The sequence below is a fragment of the Chaetura pelagica genome, unplaced genomic scaffold, assembly GCF_000747805.2.
Source record: "Chaetura pelagica isolate M959 unplaced genomic scaffold, ChaPel_1.0 scaffold50, whole genome shotgun sequence".
Classification (NCBI taxonomy): domain Eukaryota; kingdom Metazoa; phylum Chordata; class Aves; order Apodiformes; family Apodidae; genus Chaetura; species Chaetura pelagica.
In genome coordinates this window covers 6,928,744-6,945,420 of record NW_009952366.1, presented here as the reverse complement: position 1 = coordinate 6,945,420, position 16,677 = coordinate 6,928,744, and the positions used below count along the sequence as shown (strand labels likewise).

Below are 16,677 nucleotides of genomic sequence, written 5' to 3'. Positions count from 1 at the left end.
ACTTCATCTGAGACCTGCCAAATAAAAATTCTCTTTTATTTACATGAGTAAAAGCTACTAATAATTTGCATTTACAGCACATTGCACCTTCTCTTGAAACCTGAAAGCAAGGAAAGGAGCTTTTTAACACTTCTGAGAGGCAGTGTATTATATTCCCTATTCAAAACTACGGAAACTATTGCAGAGAAAGTGTCACATTCAGTGTTATGGCTGAAAGAGAAAGGCAGAGCCTTGAGGGGACTGCGAGCCCCTTGAGTGCCTTTGCCACAAAACCACCCAGCAGTAAATGAGAAAACTGCATGCACCATAAAAAGGGTAGTCACGCTGAATGAAGTCAATATAAGCCATTTCAGAATCAAAGAATTTTTATGAAACCTGTTCATTTGAAGTGTTTTCTGTGGGGTATTTTGAGTCAAATTCAACCTGTTAAATAGAGGAGTAAAGTGCTAACTTGCATTAAGGGAAAGGTCAAAGCTACACTGATTAGCAAATGTGGGAAATAACCAGGCTGTCTGTGGTTCAGCCCAGGGTATGCTAATAACTGGAGACCTCAGTCCTTTCACCCCATGTGCCTCAGCAAAATCCTTGATGCTCCTCATGGTGGCAAAGAAATTCTCACACCAAGGCACGTTATGGCACTGAAATGTCCAGTCACCTCCCTCTTCTGCACGGTGAGGGTGGAGGGAGCTTGGCTGATGCAGAGCTGGGTCTGTACCCTCTCAGCGCCTTGTAACGGGAACTACAGCAATATGTTGCCTAGTAATGATCTTCCCAGGGACTCAAAAGGCTCTATAAATTTTTAATGCTCCAAATTCATTTTCTGATAGCCTTAATACAGGTTTACAGTTTCAGTCTGTGAAACAATAGCTGGTGCATGTTCCCCATTCTTAAGGTCCTGGTACATTTTTTTGTTTGTTTGTTTAATATTCAGTAATATCTCAGTTTTGTTGAAGATCACTTTTTTAACAAGACTCACTGCAACAGTTGTATCAATCTCAGCTCACTATTCTGGGTTGGGCACAACAAGGGATGATTCAGGTCTCGTGCAAATCAGTTTTAGAGTGGGTTTAACTCCCTGAGTTCCCTGTGGAGCTGCTCCTCCTCCAGGGTTAAGTGCAGGATAAGGATCAGGCTATTGGCATTCACAAGTTCTCTTCCCAAGGATATGTGCAGCAGGGCCTGCTTCTGCGATATGGCTGGTGAATATACCCATTCTGCTCCACTTCCAGGCATTCATTTCCTGTAACATAATTTTTAAGGAGTCTCTGGTAGTCCAGTGGAAAGAGATTTTTTTTTTTTTTCTATTTAATCTCTCTTAAAGCCCTATAACCACTTTTAATTTCCACTCTTTAATTTTTAAGGACAAATAATCTGGCAGACTTGTTGAGCTGCTAAAGTCTCATGTTAGTAGCTCCCAGGTAACATGGCCACTGTGTCAGCTGCAAACCAAATGAAGGAGAGGCAGGGATCGTGAAGCTACCCACTCATGTCCCTTTGTGGCATATTTGTACCCGTGCTTCCCTGCTTCTTTGTATTTTTAGTCCTTCTCCAATTGCAGTATGGACACATCGGAAACCTGGTGGTTTCCAGGACCCAGGACCAAGGACCAAGGTCTGCAGGACCAGGTCTGCAGGACCAAGACAGTTCTTTGCTGGTGGCACATCAGGAGCCCAGGTCCTCACCATGGCCAGCTGTAGTGCCCCTTGCTACCTGTGATCTTCACACTGCCATGGCCACCAGTGCAGCTCAGATGCCACCCTTCCTGCCTCTCCTGACTCGTAAAGGACCCAGTGTGTTTCCTCTCCTAACTCCAATTAGGGCTGATGTTGCTGGGGATGCCGAGCCTGGGCACCTGGGCTGACCCAGTCCAGGCTGTGGATATCCCAGCCATCTCGTGTCCTGAATGGACAGGGGGTCAAGTGAGTGAAGTTAGACATGATGCCAGAGCACACAGCACGAAGCAAGAGGAGACAGAGTGGGAAAATGTCTCGTTTTCACAACAGGACAGCTGCAGCAAGCTGTGAGGCAGGTGATAATGTCAGGAGAGCATGTGCTTGGTGCTGCATGTCTGCAACACAGCAGCTTTGCTCCTGCCTCCTGCAGAAATCACATGTGGTGACAGCTTGTCTGCTGTCACCAACAGACAGCCTCTGATCATCATGGATACAACCTCCTTTCCTTCCCCAAAACGGGGCAGGATGAATACCCTGACACGGGCATTGAAGTGCTCTTGGAGATGGTTGGTGTGTTGTGTGTTCCCCGACATGAAGGGCACAGACAGGGGTCCCCTGTCTGCAGCTTTCCTCTTTATGCTTCTTCCTTGCTTCTCTTAAGAAAACTTTATAGAGGGAAATACCTATGTTTCAGGCAGTTGCCCACTTTTGTCACTGCTTCTTGAAGAGCTCATGATTCTAGGTTATTTACCTGATGTGTATAAATGGGAATGTGTCACTTGGGCTGTGCGCGAATGGAGAGAACAAAGTAAGTAATGATAAGATGTGTGAGGCAGCGCTTCCTCTTGAAGACATAATGAGGCTGTTTACTGGTGGATCATTGTTTTCTGCAAACCCTGTTGTAAAATCTCCTACTGCCACCATCAGGACATCAAAATATGAAATACTTTTTAATACAGAACACAGCATCAAAGCCAAGTAACTCAGTGCATCCAGTAAAAACATGACGCGGATATAAATCTTTTGGTTGTACACAACAATATGTACTGAATTGGGAACGATAATATTATGTGTCTCCAGAGGGGCATCCATAAGGAAGAGTATGGGGAGCTGTAATTTGTGCAATAGTCACATAATAAATAAAAAACTTAAATAAACTAAGTTCCATTGCCCATATTCATTAACGTGTATTAAAGGGGCATCTCATAACCACATTGTAAAAGCATGAAGAATATTTTTGCCTGTTCTTCAGTGCAAGATGTATGGCTCACTGAAGACTGTCTTCTTTCCATGTAGATGCCAACTGTCTTTATGAATTCTCAGGCAGCTTTTGCAAATTCTTAAAACATACCTTCTGCCACTTTGACTTCTCTGTAGAGTGTTGTGTCGTAGCTTTGTGTAGTCCAAATAACCAATAATGAATAACTAACTAATACAACAATAAATAATAAAGACATTTCTGAGGACATTGCAATGCAATACACTGGATTGCTTCTAGAGCTGTGCATGCCACGAAAACATGTGCTCTACTGCTTCATCTGCATTTAGTTATTGTTTACTTTTATTCACTAATAAATAATGTCCTATTCCAGGTAACTATGATTTGTATGTTTTTGATTAAAATTATATCAGCCGTAAATCAAACTGTTATCCTTGAAGAAATTAAGCTACCTTAAGCTCTCCACCTACTGTGAAGTTGCTCCAACTTGCTGCTCTGCTGTCACAACTAACCTTTTGCTGCCCTAAATTAAGAGGGCCTGGTCTTTGATACCAGGTTGTTTTGGAAGATGTTTGTTCTTTGCTGGTTGCATGAAAAAGAACTTTACATAATTCCTAGCCATTAGTTTTAAAGGAGAGGCTCATTACAGTGGAAAGCAATGGGAGTGGGGGTGCTGGGCAAGTGACTAGTCATTAGTTATGGTTGTTTATGGGAACAGTTTTAGGTACAGAGGGGGAGGTTTCTCCACAACTCAGTAAAGAGAAGCATTTGGCCCCAGTGGGGTTACAGAAATGATCCCAGGGAAGTCTGTGGAGGAAGAGGCCATGGGAAATGAAAAGAGGTGCGGAGTGAAGGCAAACAGCCTGCAGTTCTGAGTCACACAGCCAGCAGCCTGTTTTAGGAAGGATGGGGATTTCTTCTGGGCTACATTTCTTGAAGTGCTGGGGAAATGCCCTGGGTCAGAAAGGAGGCTGAAAGAGCAGGAGAGTTCAGGGTAGAGGATGGCTGACAAGTCTAGGGTCTAGGTCTGATCCTTGCAGAGTTCTTCCAGCCCTGGGAATGGGGCAGGAATGTTCCCAGGAGGGGAACTGCCTGTAATTGAATTTTAACTTTGGAAGAGCTTTAGACCAAAGACAAGAAAACAAACCAGCAACATCCCAGATTCCTTAGGGCAACTGATTCAGGTGGGGAGTCAAGGCATGATATTAGCTAGGTCAGTGTTACTGCAGACCAATAAGGTCCAGCAGGCTACAAGACGCTGCACAGCTGAGGTCCTTCTACTGAAAATTACTCATAGCCTGGGCACATATTTATAGACTTAAAGGAAAAATGCTGCTGATTATCTAAGTTTCCATGGAGGTCCATGGAGGCAGACATGGTCCTTCAGGACCAGCCCCTAAACCATTTACTATCCAGTTTTACATAGCACTAACAGCTCAGATTACATCCAGATGGGAAAACTGTGGCTATGTCATTCCTTCATCCAACTTTCCCCACCATGGAAACAGCCTGCCCATGATCTGCTAGCTGGAACAGACCACTGGCTTAATTGCATTGCCATGTTGCGACTTGCACTTGAAATAGCCACAATATGTTAAGTAACTATAAGCAGGAGTAGTAGTTTTGTGTGAGGTGGAACAAGGGAGGCTTGGTTGTCTCTCATGTTTGAACTACCTGGCATCTAAGGAGATGTGAACTCCAGCAGATTATTTTCCTCCTGTTGAGAAGAAATGGTTCATAATAGCTCTCCTCCATGATGCCTAAAGAGGGCGAAATGTCACAGCCTTCCCCTCAATACAGATACTAGCAGGATTTTTCTTCCCTTCCAAGTTACTTATTTTCATTTAATTTCATAGAATCATAGAATGATTTGGCTTAGAAGGACCTTAGAGATCATCTAGTTCCAACCCCACTGCCATAGGCAGGGACACCTTCCACTAGACCAGGTAGCTCAAAGTCGCATCAATACTGAGCATCATTTCTCAGCCCACAGTAGCTGGACAAAGCATAGCTGGTTGTTACCCACCTATGTCTGACTAGTCTTAGACACACTGAGAGTGATTTTTGTTTTGTAGATGCTCACCTCCAAACCAAATAAACCTTTTTGCCCATGCTAGTATACTGACCAGCTGCTAGTCTTCCAGCAAAAAGCTAGAAGAAGCAAAAGTTAGAAGTCTGTATTCCTGACATAGCAGAGTAACAGAGCCAAAAAAGTGGGTGTTTGTGACCCGCTGGGGATGCTCTTTGCAGGAAAGATACTCCAGTAATCAAAGGGGCAGAAGTCCTGCTCTTGTGCTGAGAGTAGAGCTGCTATTCTCTTTTCTGGGAGAAAGACAGGGCAACCTGAAACAAAATTTAAGCGGGAACAACCACTCTTCCTTTGTGCTCTCCAGAATCAGAGGCAAAAATGCCTCTTTTGTGTATTAATGCACTGGATATGTGAATGACTCCCTCTGCTCTCTTTCTTCATTTCAGCTATGTTTGCATACTGTATTACAATTACCTACAAACAGGTTTTATAGGGACAGATTCCAACCCTGAATATTTAAATAGTCAGACTGGATTGCTGGATCTTGTTGTGCAGAGACGAGATTCTCTTTGTTTCCACACAAAGGCACGGAAAGGCAGTGGGGGGAGGCAAGGGGGAATGTGGGAAAGGTGTGGAAAGATGAGGAAAAAACACCTGGAAAGGGCAGAGGGAAACGGAGAGCACTCCACACACAAGCCTACTTTGGCTCATGAATTTAACATATGTGCAATGTTTCTTACAAGAAGTCATGTGAGCAATTTAAACTAGCCCCTAGGCAAGTCTAATCTGAGCAAGCTGCTCTGAGACAAGCTACAAATTGCAAGATTTAATAAAAAGGGTAGGCCAGAGTCAGCAGAGCAGAGGTTAACACAGGAGAGGCAAAGGGCTAGTATCATATCAGAACTTGAAATGAAGTCGCCATGAACAGATCTTAATAATACATTACAGTGAGGTAGAAAAGGCTGAAAAACAGACATTGCATAAAAAAATCTGCACAGCTGGGGAGCAAACCGTGTAAGATATCCTGGCGTTTACTTCATATCCACGAAGAGAGACACAGTTCTTTTAGCTCATTTGCACCCCTGCTGTACCCGTCCTGCACTGTGTCCCTACCATTAGGTGTCCCCACTCCACAGCAGTAGATTTCTGAGGAGGCAAGTCTACAGTCTCATGTTGCAAATGAGATCTGTCTTTCTTAAGGGTTCCCAGGCTATGCCTACAAAAGGATTTTCCTGGGTAACAGGCTGACAGCCTGAATGGCACTGGATGAGACTGAGCAGATCCTGAAAGCTCCTGGCATTGCTGGAACAGTTTGGTTTCAGGCTCTTAGTACTGAGGTTCCCCTTCTGGGTACATTCAGCCTCAACACTGCAAAGCAAGGGTCCAGCCTGGCCTTCAGAGTGCCTGGCTTGTCTTGCTCTTTGGCTCATCTTCCACTGATGGCTGGGATGGGCCATCAGCCTTCACATGGTGCAACTTGGCTTCATGTCACCTACCCTTGTCTGACAGACCACTAGTTTACCTATGGATTCACAGGGCCCAAGGGGAGGATAGGGTTAACATGTTTTTATTTTGTGAGAAAAACACACCTCAAAATATGTTCTCACTTCTCTGGCTCATGTACCATAATGGTCTGCAGCTTCTCCTTGAGAAGAGGCTGAACTACAGGGAGTTAAACACTGTTAGTACAAAACTACTCTTGGGGCAAGCAAGTGTCATCTGCTTGGCAGAAGATTTTGGAAGTTACAGCAGTGTTTGCTAACTGGTCACTGTTATCGGGATGGTCAGCAATTCTCACTGCAGTTTTCATGGAGTTAAGTAACTCAGAATGCAGTAACACAGAAGTTTTCATCATAAACTGAAAACCACAGCTGAAACGTCTAAATCAACCATATTAGGTCTAAGCAAGCTTGGCTTCCTCACAAAACCTCAAGCAAACCCTGTAAGTTGTTGGCTTTTAGTGCCGGACCCCACCCCCTGAAGCCTGAGAGCTTCAGCCCCTTGTGTACAGTGGCCAGGGTAGGGGCATGAATTGCCAGACTGCAACCACTAATGTCTTTCCAGTCAATTCAATACCTTTGAAAACCAAGATTTTTTTTTTAAATTCAAGGTAAAAATTTCCTCTTGTAGCCAATGTTTACTTAGCAACATAAGTGACTGAAGGACAGAACATGAGTCACAGGATGGAATTAAAAATATTCGTAATCTTTGTTGATGGGGTAGTGCTCTGTCTTGCTAACTGCTCCCAGTGAGCTCTTTTTGGCCAAAGAATCATTTCTTTGATGTGGCAACCTCTCCTGTGCTGTTGGGAAAGCAACACAGACCTAATAAGTGAGAGGGCCCTGTGGTAACAGTCTTCTCTTCCTACCTTCCACCCTTCTCCCATGAGGGGAGGAAGACAGAGCAATTTCTTTCCTTTCAGTGTTCTCTTGTTTCTTAAACTGGTTGTATCCAAAGAGGCTGCAGAGGCCCCACAATGCTAGGTTCTGGATATAGGCCTTATGCCTCCACCACAAAGCATTGTAGTCAAAATCACAAGATAGACAGAGGGGAAACTACTGTAATTCAGCAGAAACTTTGAAATGAGCCACACAATATGCCTGTGGCAGGGCTGGGACATGCACAGCTTTCTCCAAAATGCCATTTGGGAGACAGACCCAAGTGACAAGACTCACACTGAGCAGTCCTGTGTCCTCCCTGCCAGACACACTACACTTTGGAGGCCGAACAAATACCTCATAGGATGCATGGCTGGCCAATATATCTGATTAATAACATGGCTGATTAGGAGCCTCCAGAAGCAGTCCAAACCAAGGCCCCACCTCATTTAGTATCTCTCTGTTTAAAGAGAACAGCATAAGGAAGATGAGGTATGGAGTGTTTTTTTGCCCCTGGTATAATCTCCTAGGTTATAGAAATCTATACTTTATAGATTTCAGGAGCTATAAGCTGCATCCACTCAGAAAGGTTTTAAAACCACTGCTAGATCTAGGTCACTACATGACCTTCTAACTCTTTTGAAGCTGTTTATACTCCCAGTGTCTATGATATCCTGTGACAATGAATTTCATAGTTTACATGGCTGCATTTAACTTATTTAACTGCACAAAAAAGTGCTTTCTTTTGCTTGCCCACTTGCCAAAAATTTCATTGGGTGCTTCCTAGTTCTCCTTTTATGAGGAACAATAAATAACCATTCCCAGTTCATCTTCTCCAGACCACTTGTGATTTTATAGGCCTCTATTTTAAAAGATGTGTAAAAACACATTCCCTGAGCTTTTATCAATGTCTTCATATAAACATACAACCTGTTTCATATTACTTGGGTCAAAGCCTGCCATGGCTATTGTCCAGCTACATATGTTTGCAACAACAGTACATATGTCCAGCTGAGCCTCTTGCATTGTTCTGTGTATCTGTCTGGCAGTATTGCTTCCCCCTTTTTAGGGTTTTGTAGGAAGTATTTATTTAAAAGCAAGGCTGGATAAATACTTCCCTTATTGGACTGTCTCAGACACTCAGGGTGCCTCAGAGCTGGAGGAAAATCCGCTGGATAAGGGCCAAGTAAGATGGGCAAGCATTGTGTGCCCTGTGAGCTGTGCTGATGGCTGGAAAATCTCACTTGCTGGCGGGCACATGTCCTAGAGGGGCAATTTAATTTCCAGGACCTCTTTGTGTGCACAGGGGATTTGCCCCACAGTTTGAGGTTTGCTGCCAGCTGGGAATAGGTACAGGGTGCAATTGTACATGAAATGCAAGCTGAGGTCAAAACAGGGTGTAGCTGCTGACTTCTAATAAATTTTAGGGGTGAGGCTGTGCAGTGTGAAAGGTCATATGTACAATTTGCTTTTGATAAAACACACGTTGTTGTCCCAGAAGAAACGGGGGCTGTCCAGCACAACTGTGCCTGCTTGTTTGCTCATTTCTCTGAGGTGTTTGGTAGAGTTTTAGCCTTTATCTGGCAGCCAACACATTGGTTCAAAAATTACCCTGCCAGGAGGTGATGGTTAAATAATGAGGGGAAATAGCCAGGAAAAAAAAGGAAAAAGAAAAAAGAAAAAAACTGACCATTTAAAAAAGAAATCTATTGACTCTCAGTAGAAATATTTATCTTTGTATGAAGGGAGTGGAATGACCCTGAGGAGGCTTTGTGCTGTGCTTTATAAGAAGCAGGTGGGGAAGTATGGTGGGGAGACTTTAAGGGGTTATACGTGGTTTTTGCACAAGACCACCCATGGTCAGTCTGCATTGCTTCTGAGACCCATCTTCATGGAGATGGCCAGTGCTCAGTGGGCTTCTCAAAGGGTTGCTGGGTTATCCCCTGCCAGCCCCTCACAGTGTTCCCCTCAGCCCCGGCCTGGCTAATGGGGGGGCAGAAGGGTGAGAGGTGCCAGTCTGGGGAGCTGGAGTGAGTGCTGTATTCCTCACAAAGCCCAAATCCTTTGTTGCTGACTGTTTGCTCTTCTGGCTCACAGAGGGCATGGGTGAATGAAGGTCTCACCGCTGGTCCTGACACATCCCAATTCCCAGAGCTACAGAGGTAACACAGCCCCTTTGGCCATCCTGGAGTGCCTGAAACCAGATTCCAGGCAGCTGAAGAGGCTGCCTGGGACTTCAGCCAGAGACCTGCAGGCATCAGGTGCTTACAAAATAATGTATTTGAGCATGTCTTCTTTAGAGGTCTCTCAGATGCATTATTTCCCCTTAGTGAGAACATTTGAGCCAAAAAGACACCAGCTGCTGCTAAAAGAGAGTCATCTATGCTGTTTCTTCAATCCAGGCTGTAGAGTGTCTGCCCAGACATCCTGGTGAGTGCCCAGGATGAGAGTATCTGATTCCAGAGAAGTTCCACCAGTTACAAGCAGTATTTCATAACACGCCTAAGGGCCTGCTTGTACCTTGATGCAATTCTTGTTTAGCTGGAATTTTCAGCTCTCATTAGGCTCTCTTGAAACTTTTTCTCTGCTGAAGATGGTTCCAGACAACTCAGCAAAGACCTTCCTTCATGTCATGTGTGGAGTACAATGAAAAGTCATCTTAGCCCTTGGCCATCTGACCTCAACCAGTCACAGGCAGGAAGGGCGCATCCCTAAGGTTCTCCTTTGGTCTGAGGATGTCCCCACCTATTTCAGCAGGGAAGCAAAGGGTGAGAGGGGGAAAGGTCTGCAGTTCATTGTCCAGAATTGTTCTGCATAAATCTGAGCAGGAGCCCTTTCCTCTCTGTGTGTGGCCTTTCTCAAGAAGGTCCTGCTTCACAGTTCTGGAGCTATCCCTGGTGTAGTGATGTTGCTTGGCTGAGGTTACACATGGTGAGCCAAGAAGAGATCAGTCCCTCTGCTGAGAGCACTACAGGCATGAAAACCTGGGTGGATGGGGTGCTCCACAGGTCTTTAGTGAAGAGAGTGACACCTAAATAGCAGACTGAATCAATGTGTGTGTTATGTTGCTTGTTACGGAGTAAGTTGGGAGAGAGGCAGGAAGGCACTTCTGCTTAAGAAACAGCCATGACATAAAGCAACTGTGAGAGAAATATGAAAGTTACTGTGTTGTGAAAAGCTGACTATGCCTGTGGTATATAACATGGACAGTTATTCTCAAGCTCAGCACATCGCCATTACAGACAAAGTGGGAAATCTGCTGGTACATCTATTTAGGGAGTCTTCCCTTTATGGCAAGAACACTGTGTGGTCTTTGTGGGTATTCCTGCAAAGGAGCTGAGATCTCTGGGGCAAAGGATTAGCAAACAAAGATGACTAATGAAGAACACTGCAGGGAGCTGCTCATCACTGCAGAATAGACAGTTGAACTTGTTAACCGGTAGCCTACATGAAGATAAATTAAGGCATACCTGGGTCTGAGAAGCTGCTCACACCCTGTCAGCCCTTCACTGGAAGTGATGAAGACTCACATTACTCTTCAGTTATTCTGAAGAAAGCATTTCTCTTTGCCTCTTTTGATAAGTCTTTTGCTTCCTTTCTCTCTTTTTTTCTTCTCTATGGTAAAGTATTGTTTGATTAAAGCTCCTTCATTGCTTATTGTGAAAAAGCAGCTTGTTAAGTACTGCCATGGAATGACTCCATTTTCCCAGCTTGACATCCAGAAGTTGAAGCCAGTGCTGCTGCCAGGCAAAGTTTAGCAGAAGGGTCACGGAGGCAAATTGCAATTTAAAAGCATGAGATTCTTCTGTGCCAGACTCAAAGCCTTTGAAATTTGGAGGTACTGGCAAGATCACGTGTAGTAGTCTAAGCACTGCTCTAAAGCTAAGTCTTCAGATGACACTCCAAGACTACACATAAGAGGGAGCAGAAGTACAAAATCAAATGTTTTGTGAAAATTTCCATTGGTTAGTGCTCCGTTCACAGCAGAATGCTGCAGATGATGTGACTGTAGTAAGGCAGGCAGAAGAAATAATCAAGGCCTCTGCATCCTCAAAAATTATAGAGATACTCTCACACTGACTGAAAAGATCACCTAAGCACCTAAGGTTTTCTTCCAGAATTGTAACAGAATTTTTATCTATTCAGTAAATATTTCTTCTCTGCTCCCATTCTTGAGTGAAGATATTTGTAGTTGAGTTGTATGAGACTTCTGTGTTTTGCTGAAGCCTTTGGATAATACAGTCTTTTCCTGCACAATTATTTTGTTTCTACTTGTGTTGTTGCTCTGGTTTCCATTTCTGCTCTGAGCTTGGACATGAGGGACAAATATCCAGATGATTACATGCAAAAGCTCTGCACCACCTTCCCAAAGAATCAAAATAAGGCTCGAAGAAGCCTACCTAACTAAAATTTAAAAATCTAGTCTAGCTAAGGGAAATCCAACCTACTGATCTACAGGTGTAGACTATTGGCCCAACAATGAGCTCAAAAGCAGCCTAATTACTGCATGCTACACTGACCAGTGCCATTCTCTTATGTGGAAGCAGGAGGAGATGGAGGTATTTCTGTGCATCTCTTGGTGAAAGTCAGCACCAGATCCAGGCACAACTCCACAGCACTCCTACCCCTAAAACAATACCCCAAATTTATCCAGAGCTTAGTTTGTACAGATCTCCAGGGGAAATGTCACTTAAAGTTGAACTCTATGAAAACAAACATGATGCCTTGGAAACCTTTAGATATTAAACAATGGAGACAAAAATTCCTCTTGTGATCACAGACTTTATTCTGCACGAAGATGAGCATCTGCATCCTATTCAAGCAAAGTGCTTATAGCACGCTTTGTGTGCAACATATATACCATCCTTTTTGTTTCAGTGCCAGTTCCTAGGTGCTTAAAATTTAGTACGAGCTTGTTTGCTTGGTACCTCTTGAAACAGGAAGGACCCAGTTGCCCAGAAGCAGATGTTGTGAAAACTGGTAGTTGAGAAGATTATGAAGCTAATAATAGCTATAGACACATAGAAAACACGAGTGGTTTCTTCAGTTCTGTCTGTTTAATAAAGTTTTGCGTGCATTTGCTTTCTCAGATGGAGAAGGATGCTGCAACCCACACTTGGCAAATGGGAATAAAGTGACCAAAAAGAGGAAGTGTTGCCAAGCTGGAGATTTCAAAAGCTTTAACAAAGAAAACACCAGAGAAAAAACCAAAATGCTGAGCAGGCAATTTTGTAACAGACATTTAGCATCAAATTAACAGAAGAGTTAACTGTGTAACATCTGGATTTTTGTTTTTGAGGCAGGAATTGTCCTTGCCTGACCCTCTTATGATGACCCCCTGAGGTTGTCAGATCTCTCTGTACATTTAACTAACATCCTCTGGAGAAGAAAACAGACTGCACACCTTGAAGTGCTAAAAATTAACTGTGCAATAACTGCACAGAAATGCCAATGCAACAGTTCAAATGGCAATTTTGAAGTTAAGCTACTTAATAGTGTATCCCAAAGTTGCCAGTTAACATTTTCAAATGTGCATTGTGATTTTTGGGTGCTTTAGTTTTTAAATAATACGAGTGACTCCTAACATCATGTCTCTATGGTACCTTCAATATAGAACCTAAAAGCTGAGGCTAATAATTCTGGTGCTGTAAGCTGTGTGCATGTCCAGCAACATGGAAGTTAAAAAAAATTACTGCCTGTGCAAAAGTATTTTAAAAATCAGAAGCGGAACTAAAAAAATTACAAAACAGATTCCCTCCAGATGCAAAGAAGGATGATGGAAATTATATTTAACAGACCCTCTGAGATGCAGAAATACAGCTGTGTGAAATGGTTGTTGGCTTCTGCAGGGAAGACAGGACTCAGGAGCTGTCTTTCTCAGGAAAACATAAATAGAATAGACATTCTAAAGCTGCTCAGAAGTAAATGCAGGGTAACCTATTAATGAGATACTGGTCTTAAATATTTTCTGCTTTATCTGTCCCAGCATTACTGGTCATTCATGTACAAAACTGAACCAGTTCCTTGCAAATTACTACAGTCAAGTATTAAGTCCTCAGTATATTAAGTGCTACTGGAAAAAAAGTGGACAACTAATTTACCCTTATTATAAGCTAATGTGGAAAGATGCCAGGCTAGTCTGGAGGAGTCATAAAACCACAGCATGCATTGGGATCAAATGCCTGATGGTGGCTTGGTATTTGTTAATTGGCAGGTAGGTTGGCGTCCCATCTGGCTTAGATTAGCATTGCTCCGCTGACCCAAGTGGGGTGCAGCAGCTGAAGACCCAGTGCTGTGTAAAGAGGTTGGAAATATTCAATGAAGTGACCTCAGCACCCGTTCCTTGGTGGCAGGCTGTGCTCACAGACCTGGCTGGTGTGCCAGGGGCTGGTGGAGCAAGCAGGGCTAGGCTGCCACCAACAAGGGCACCCACAGAGGGCAAGTGTGACAGGGACCGTGGCAGTGGCCAGGGACAGCCATGGCCCACCTGTCATCCTCTCACAGCTCTTCTCCCAGGAGCTGATCCAGGGCTGGCATTAACACAGGGCTGGCACAAACACAGGGCTGGTCAGGTGCACTAGCAGCCAGACTCTTCAGTGCAGGGAGGAGACTGCAGAGCTCATTGGGTTCTTGGGGCTGATAGTGGTTACTAATTATGACAGGCTGAAACTTCTCAAATGAAGATGAAATTCTTATCTTTTTTTTTTTTCTTTTTTTCTTTTTCTTTCCTTTTTTTCTTCCCACTTATGCAATCAGTTGTTTCACCATCTGTGGAAAAGAGAAGCCTATAGCAGCTAGTGGTGCAAATTGTTTTAGCACCTGAAGGGCAACCACTTTCCTCTCTCCTCTTAACAGCCAAAAAGTTTAGCACCAAGAGTCGCTGCAGAAGACTCAAGGTTGAGTAGTGGTCTTATACCCTTCAAAATTGTCAGTTCTTCATGCTTGTGTTGGCTGTCCTGACCTGCAAGAAAGCTTGTGAACAATCTGCCATTGTCTATTGCTGCTGTTAGCTCTTGCTGAGCACTTGGAGCAGCAGTTTCACGCTGTTCTACCTGATCTCTGTTTCTATTGATTAGTTTCCTTCTAAGTGAGAACACAATTAGTCTGTTTTCAGTAGCTGGTTGTATTTAAGTTTCCCTATGGGGACTGTCTAGAACAATTGCAGAGAACTTACTTTTAACTAGGCTTAAAATGTTAATTTACTTCTACAGTCATTACATGAGGGGGGGGGGGGGGGGGGGGCTGGGGTGGTCCTCCCTTCTTTTCCTTGCCCTTAAGAGTAACCATCAACATCAAACTTCCAAGATTCTTACTCCTTATAAGTTTGTATTTCATCACTACTAACGACATAAACATTTGCAAGCAGTCTTTTGCCTTCCAAAAATCTTCTTGGCAAAGGTTAACTACAAAAAACACACTTAGTGACAAACACATATGGATCCAACACGCAGAGGGCAGAGCGCACAGAGTTCCCCAGTACCCAGGGCTTGAACGTGCTTAAACAAGGTGCTTTCACAAGATGCTGTTAACATGCTAAGGCTGAACCTCCAACTCAGGCCTCCCCTCAGTGCTGCTTTGCTGCCAGGCTGTGATCAGCAAGACGTAGTTTATTTTCCAGCCCACTCCAGTCTTGCTGGTGTGGCCACAGCTTTCTCTCCCAGCCATGAGGCTGATCCCGGCCCTCCCTGAGCTTTTGATCAGGCAAGGACGACAAAACACACACATGAAGGCAGGACAAGTGGGATGACTAAGAACATCAAAAGAGAAGAGGATGAAAGCTGTACAAGGATAATTCAATAGGCACCTGAAGACAAAACCAGGGCAAGATTTCTACCTGCAATACAGCAGCGTTTCCTCCTCCAGGTTTCACTAGTGCCGGCCCTTTTTCAAACTTGCCTTCTGCAAGCACTGCAGCAGGCTTCCTGCTTTTTTTTTGGTGGTGGACCTTTCCCCAGGGGCCAGCCAGTCTGGACCACAGCGGCAGCCTCACGGCAGCCGGGCCGGGCTTGGCTCCCGCCGGCGTTCCCGGGGAGCTGGCCCAGGTGGGGTGTCACAGTGCCAGGGGGTGCGTGGGCAGCATCCAGTGCCGCGGGAAAGGGCAGAGAGAGAGGCTGACCCGACCTGGGGAAGTCTTCAGTGAGAACAAAGTACCCTGCAGGGAGGGAAAGGCTGACCTTGTAAAACTTGGCTCAGCACCCTGAGCTCTTTGTTCCTCTTAATTTTACCTTTGCCCGTGCAGGAATGAGAACGGTTTCCCAGGACTCCAGAAGCTGCGTGTCTATAGCAAAACTTTGCCTCTTGGGTAGTTTGCTTGTGCACTGCGAAAGCTTAATCTGAAAACAAGAACCCCAGCTAAGCAGGTAAGGAGCTGCTTGCAAGACTCTTTGTTCTGCCTGCAAAACACGACCAGCGTATTTCTGTTTCGAATCAATTGCTTTTCTAATCCCTTATTATTTTACGACAACTGAAATTGCCTGGCTGGATGCCAAGATATATATGAATTACTAAATGGTTCTTACATGTTATTCTGTGGTCTATCCTCTGTTTTGAAATAAACTGCCTACTAAACAAAGTTAGTTGTCTTGTGTTTCTGATTACATACGAATGTGGATTTTGAGAAAGGGAAGTGGGCATGGGAGGAAAGTAAGAAATTGTAAATAGAAAAATGTTGAGGTTAGTTTGTCTTCTTTCTGTAATACACACAGCAACAGAGATACTGAAATTTCCTTCCTCTCCTGCCTGGCATTATCTGGGCTTGCCAACACGGGGCTCTAGTCCAGCTGCTTTACACAGAGCTCCAGGGCGCTGCCGGGGATGATGCTCCATGTGAAATCCCCTCTTCCTCCTGTACTTTTCACATTCCCTCCTCACAGCTGCACCCAGATGAGGCGGTGGGACCCCCTGGGAGGCCCGTGGGCTTTGCCAGCAGCCGGTGAGCCTACAGGGCAGGTCTTGCCCTCGCAGGTACCTCACACCTCGCACCCTCCCGCGCCCGCAGCTCCCGGGCTGAGGATGCGCCGCTCCAGGGGCTCATTAGCTGGGGAGGTGAGGAGGTCCCTGCATCCGGCATCACGCGTCTGTGCCCGGGTCCTGGCTGCCTTTTGTTCTGCTTCCTGTTTTACAGGTGCGGCGATCTTCCAAAAGCTTAGGTTTCCCTTCGTTTTTTGCCTCTCGCGTAGAGGGCACGCGGGGCGCTGATGAAGGAACAAAGAACACGCAAAACGTCTCGCACCTCCCCGTCGGGGAATCGAACCCCGGTCTCCCGCGTGACAGGCGGGGATACTTACCACTATACTAACGAGGAGCTGTACACGAAAGGAGCTCCCCGCAGCCGCCAGATGGTTCCCCTGCCCCCCAAGCCGGGCGGCGGCCCCGCCC

The 16,677-nt window shown here is 44.9% G+C and overlaps 1 non-coding gene across 1 annotated transcript; it reads right to left on the bottom strand.

Annotated features, from left to right (window-relative positions):
* Positions 1-16,531: 16,531 nt before the first annotated feature.
* TRNAD-GUC lies at positions 16,532-16,603 on the bottom strand. Its single transcript has one exon. It is a non-coding gene; the product is annotated as a tRNA-Asp (tRNA).
* Between the last annotated feature and the right edge of the window lie 74 nt (positions 16,604-16,677).